At 52.6% G+C, this 5,325-nt stretch overlaps 1 long non-coding RNA gene across 3 annotated transcripts in view; it reads right to left on the bottom strand.

The window, feature by feature from the left end:
* Window positions 1-2,805: 2,805 nt before the first annotated feature.
* The window catches only part of LOC141369976 (uncharacterized), a 10,610-nt gene continuing 8,090 nt past the window's right edge, over window positions 2,806-5,325 (bottom strand). For all 3 annotated transcript variants that reach the window (XR_012373580.1, XR_012373579.1, XR_012373581.1), the window contains one exon: window positions 2,806-3,972. This is a non-coding gene — a long non-coding RNA (uncharacterized lncRNA). The remainder of the gene's footprint in view (window positions 3,973-5,325) is intronic.

Genomic DNA, 5,325 nt, shown 5'->3' with positions numbered 1-5,325 from the left:
CAGGGAGCAGCAGGAGATGAGATTGATTTTTAATTTGATATTAAAAACAAAAAACAACAACAAAAAAAGCATTCAAGTAACTACTATGGGTAAAAACACTGAGTTGCAGGGCCCAGTGCTAAATTTCCATAATTTAGGGGTTCCTGGGTGGCTCAGCTGGTTAAGCTTCAGACTCTCAGGTTTCGACTCAGGTCATGATCCCAGGGTCCTGGGATCGAGCCCCACATTGGGCTCCCTGCTCAGCGGGGAGTCTGCTTCTCCCTAGCTCTCTGCCCTCCAGCCCCCCACTGGTGTGTTCTCACACTCTCTCTCTCTCTCTCTCTCTCTCTCTCTCAAATAAAGAAATAAAATCTTAATACAATAAAACAAATTTCTATAACTTATCTACACCTCGGTCTGGTTGGGAGGGAGTAAGAACAGAGTCACCTAATACATCCACTGTTCTGGGCTTAACAGGTCCCCGTCGCCACTGATCCACCATAAAGCATGGATGGTGATGAGGACCTCCTAGTAAAAGGGCGTGAGGCTGGGGGCACTGCATTCCAAGGCATCGGAAGCCCCCGGGGGTCCACAGAGAAGGACCGCAGAGCGGAAGGCTAACATTTCCTGGTGTCTCTGCGGCTGCCGCTCTTCTCCAGGAGTGGGGGCCACCAGGGCCACAGTCAGTCCCACCCAGGGGGCAGATGTGCGAGGGTGGGGCGCCTGCATGCTTGTGAGGAGCTCACCCTCCAACAGAAACCGCATCTCTGCCTTTAATTATGCATTTGAGTTAAACTTGCTGGAAGCTTGTTGGCCACAAGTGGAAAGCCTTTGAGGCCCCAGCCAGACCCGGACTGGGGGAGGGGCGGCTAGGGGGAGGTGGGTGCAGGGAGAGTCCAGCTAGCGAGAGGGTGAGGTGCCGCCTCGTCCAAGCTGCACTGGAATCTCATTCACTCAGCACCAGGACCTCACCCGAGCTGCACAGGGCCCTCGTCCACACTCCACAGCACTTTGCTGAAGGTTAACCCCTGCCCCTGAGCTCAGACACCAGAGCGCGGGAATGTGTCCCAGTGTTAAATGTCGGGAAGCTGAGGCTGCAAGGGGCAGGTGCCAGGTGGCCTTAGCAGGATGACGGCCCTGGCCCTGCCTGCCTCTTTAGGGCAGGAGGCCAGCCACCAAGTGCCCTGGGGTCCACTGGCCGGAGGCCTCTGTCACTCCCTCTCAGTGCAGAGGGGGTCACAGCGGGAAATGGCCCAGGGGCGGCCTTGGGACTGCGCCTCTGCTGTCCCTAAGGCTGTGCCTCACAGGGCTCCCTGTGTCCCTCCCCACGCTGCCATCCAGGGCAGGACAGCTGGAGGGAGCAGCCACGAGTCCTAGTGCTGTCGGGGATCGGCCCTAGAGGAGGCTCCAAGCTTCATCCGCCGCTGTGTCTCCAGCCCCAGCAAAGGTGGACACACGGTCAGAACGCAGGAGGGAGAGGGAGGGAGGGAGGAGGTCCCGATGTGATGAGCACTGTCCTGAGGGTTTTTACACAAACCCTAAAAATCCTAGAAAACAACCATAATAAAGACAAAGAAAATATTAGCCACTAATGTTTATTGGGCCGGATGCCAGGAAGGTAGGGTGTGTGCGCCCCTGGTCGCCCTCGTTCTTATTGTGCATCTCAGACAAGTGCCCTCCCCGCCATTCAGTCCTCTGGGAAATGGGGACAGCCCTGGTACCCTCCTCGTGGGTGGTGCGGGGAGGACCTGTGACCATGTGGGTAAATCCTGGAGGACAGCACCGGGGCTAAGCGGATGGTCACCAGCATCCTAGCGTAATAGTTGACAATCCACTCCTAGAAAACCTTCCAAGATCACACAGCCAGTGATGACATCCTGGCCCCCTGATTCTGACTACCCGTGTTTTATAAGCCGATGATCTGGGACCCAGATAAAAAGAAAACCCAGCTGAAACACTTTTATGACACTGATGTCTGAAGCCTATTTATGACAGCTTCTCTCAACTGTCAGATAATTCCAGCATCAGGTTCATCTAAGCACTGACATCCATGCCCTGTCTCTCTGCCCCATGCCGGTGGTTTTCCTGGATCTTGGTATGATAGGGATTTTGTGCTGTATCCTGGACATTTGGGTTATAATGTTAAGAGACATGATCCCAGCGAAATCTATTTTAGCAGATAATCACCTCCTTCAGTTGAGGCAAGGACAGCCTAGTTCTCTGAGCCCATGTCACATCATTCAGGTGTTCTTCATTCTCCCAGGGTTGCTGGGGCTGCTACTCTGTCCCTGTTTTTATCGGCTGCAGGGGCAGAAGGCACTGCCCTGAGCCACCTGTGTCACTGGGTGAACTGCTGCAGGAAGGGGCAGAAGCCACTGGGCCCAGGTCTCCTAATGCCACTGGGTGGAGGGCAGGGAGGCACGCGGCTTTGTGGTCCCTGCTGCCATGGGCAGCATCTGTGGGCAGGTGGGCCCGCCGGGGGCCCGGTCGTGGAGGGGCTGGGACAGTCGCTGCTCACAGCTCAGACTGCCTCCTGGGGCTGGGTTGTTGAGCAAGGCTGGGGCTGTTCACGGAGTTTCCGTCGGGTTCCCCTTTCCCAGGGTCTTGGCCGGAGAAACTGGGCTTTTTGAGGTTTTCTTTTAAGCTCTGCCTGTGGGAGGTTTTGACCGCAGGTCTTTCTGGGACCCAGATAAAAAGAAAACCCAGGGAGCATCATTCCTCCAGCCCTGAGATCTCCAGCCCCTTCCACCCTCTTCCACCCAATGCTCAGAGTCCTTTGATCATGGTCGGTTGAATAATTTCCAAGGTATTAGGTTATTTTTATGTTTTTATTTTTTTTACTTTAAATTTTTTATTGTTATGTTAATCACCATACATTACATCATTAGTTTTGGATGTAGTGTTCCATGATTCATTGTTTGTGCATAACACCCAGTGCTCCACGCAGAACGTGCCCTCTTTAATACCCATCACCGGGCTAACCCATCCCCCCGCCCCCCTCCCCTCTAGAACCCTCAGTTTGTTTTTCAGAGTGGTATTAGGTTATTTTTAGAATAGGGGAGCAGGGGAAAGAGAGTCCAGCATATTTTTCCAGAATCAAAATCCTAAGTTCTTTATAATCGCACATTCCAACCCTGTCTCTCACCAACTCCCACTAAGTGACCCAAAATATATATATTTGATATAAAACATACCCTAGTTCCACCAGGCTGGTTGGTCTCCTCAGAGGATGGTTCCATATAAAGGGCTCATCACCAGTCAGATAGGCAGCAAAAGATAAAGTTAGGTCCGCCTTGGGGAGAGGAAGCCGTGCAGCTGGACCACGGTGGAGACAACCAGGTGACCCAGGACAGAGGCTGACCTCCACAGGATGAGTCCCTGAGGCTGACTCCACAGGCGTGCATCTATGGCTCAGCGTCTCTGCTACAGTAGACGGCCTCTGGTGGGCATTGACCTGAGATACTGATTCACACACGGCGCCTGCCCCCATCTTGGGTCGTGGGAGACTCATGCCTCCTCGTCTCCAGTCTTCCCATCTTATTTCCTCTGGTTCTCTCTGGTCCCCTGACCAACCAGAGAGTCTTGCATCATTGCCTGGACCTGCTGCAGAAGAGCATCCTCCCACGCTCTGAGCCCGACACAAACCTGTCAGCCTTCCAACTCGCTTGCTAACGAGATTGGAGCCCTATTTCCAAGGGAGGCATGTGCCACCTTCAAAATCCAGAGATTCATTGAGTGCTGGTGGCTCGGTGTCTGTCGTAGGGGCCACAAAGTAAATAACTTGCCTTTACCCTAGAAGGCACATCCCAGCCTACTCTAGATTGTTGGACCCCTAAAAATTTCCCCAAAGTTGCATACCCCTGAGTCTTGTAGGATTTGCTTCTAGCTTCTGATCCTCAAGTCTTCGCTGGGCATCCAGCATCCTTGCCACTTCTAATGTGCCAGGTCTAATCAGAAAAATATCGATATGTTGGACAGGCATGCTCAAGGTTCCTGAGGATTATATTAAGACACAGATCAAGGAGTTAGGATAGCCCTGAGATAGCAGAGTGGGGGTGCGCTGCTTCTTTCCCGCTTAAAAGCTAACTGCTCCGATCCTCTTTCCTGATGAGGGTGTAGAGTTTCCCTGATGAGCATCAGCTCAGAGCCTATATCCTATCACCTTCCAAAGGTTGAGCGTTTGCCTTCGCCCAGTACACAAGTTACTCTGGTAAGCAGCCGTAGGCCCCTTGGGGGCAAGGAATGTGGAATATTTATGGTGTACATCGTAGTGACACTGTAAGGTCTGTCCTCCAGGGGCCTGGCTTCTCCTTTAGCCAGTGGGCTCTGGGTCTGAAAACTAGTTTAGATCTGGACACTAGGGGAGGGATAGTGATTTTTCACTGCAGCATCTGATATCAGCCTTCTGTTCACCAGTTCCTGAATTCTTCTGCATATACCAATCAAGCAATGTCCTGGTTGGATGTTCGTCTTTTGAGTCCCATGGAATACCACGGTCTATTAGCCAGCCCCACTGATACCACTGGGCCAATGGGCCATGGTCGCTTTTCCGGATTTGCTGCCATTATGGCAACTTTGCCCACCTTGCCTCTGATAGCTGAGCACCTCCACCTAAACTCTACTTGACGACCCCAACATCCCCTTTGACACCAGGGCGTGAAGTTCCATAGCATAAGCTACCGTCAACATAACAGCATTGAGATACAGATGCACTCATAGTTGTGTTCCTTGCTGCCTTGATGAGGGGAGTGTCCTCTGGGCCCTTCCAGGGAACACAGTCAAGTGGTAGAGCCTTCAGCCCTCACATGATAAATCCACTGGCACATCCCTACTTCCCCAAACTGTCTCCACTCTTTCTCAACACTAATGAGGCAACCACAGAACCCTCACCTTGCTTACACATGCCCAAGCTTTGCAGAGCCACTTCGGCGGTGTATTTGGGTAACTCCCAAGTATGCTTGCCGGGAGGTCAGACCCTAGGACATGGCTAAGCTCTCCCAAATCAGTAAACTCAATTCATTATCTTCAAGGTCCGCGCCCACACATTTCCCCTGTTGATCGGCGACACGTGCAAGCCAGGATCTGCGCTCACGTCCATGAAGATGCCATTTATGCCCAGAGCAGGAATTTTATTTTCCCACTTGGGCTTTGCTGAGACCCAGCCCTAGTCACTGGTCTAAAGGAAAGGACAGGTGGGGTCAGGTCTTGAGAATAAGCATCCTATTGCAGACAGCTAGCTCAGGGGACGTGTCCACATGGTGTCCTGGCACCAGCACTGAGGGGGAAAAGGGGAGAGCCTCTTCTTTATGCCCAGAGTGTTCTGGAGAATCAGGGGAGAGGCTGCTT

This window comes from Callorhinus ursinus, unplaced genomic scaffold (assembly GCF_003265705.2).
Source record: "Callorhinus ursinus isolate GAN/ISIS: 27379988/994484 unplaced genomic scaffold, GSC_fseal_2.0 scaffold2, whole genome shotgun sequence".
In the NCBI taxonomy this organism is placed as follows: domain Eukaryota; kingdom Metazoa; phylum Chordata; class Mammalia; order Carnivora; family Otariidae; genus Callorhinus; species Callorhinus ursinus.
Note: the sequence above shows the minus strand (reverse complement) of the source record. Positions and strands in the feature narration are given on the sequence as shown.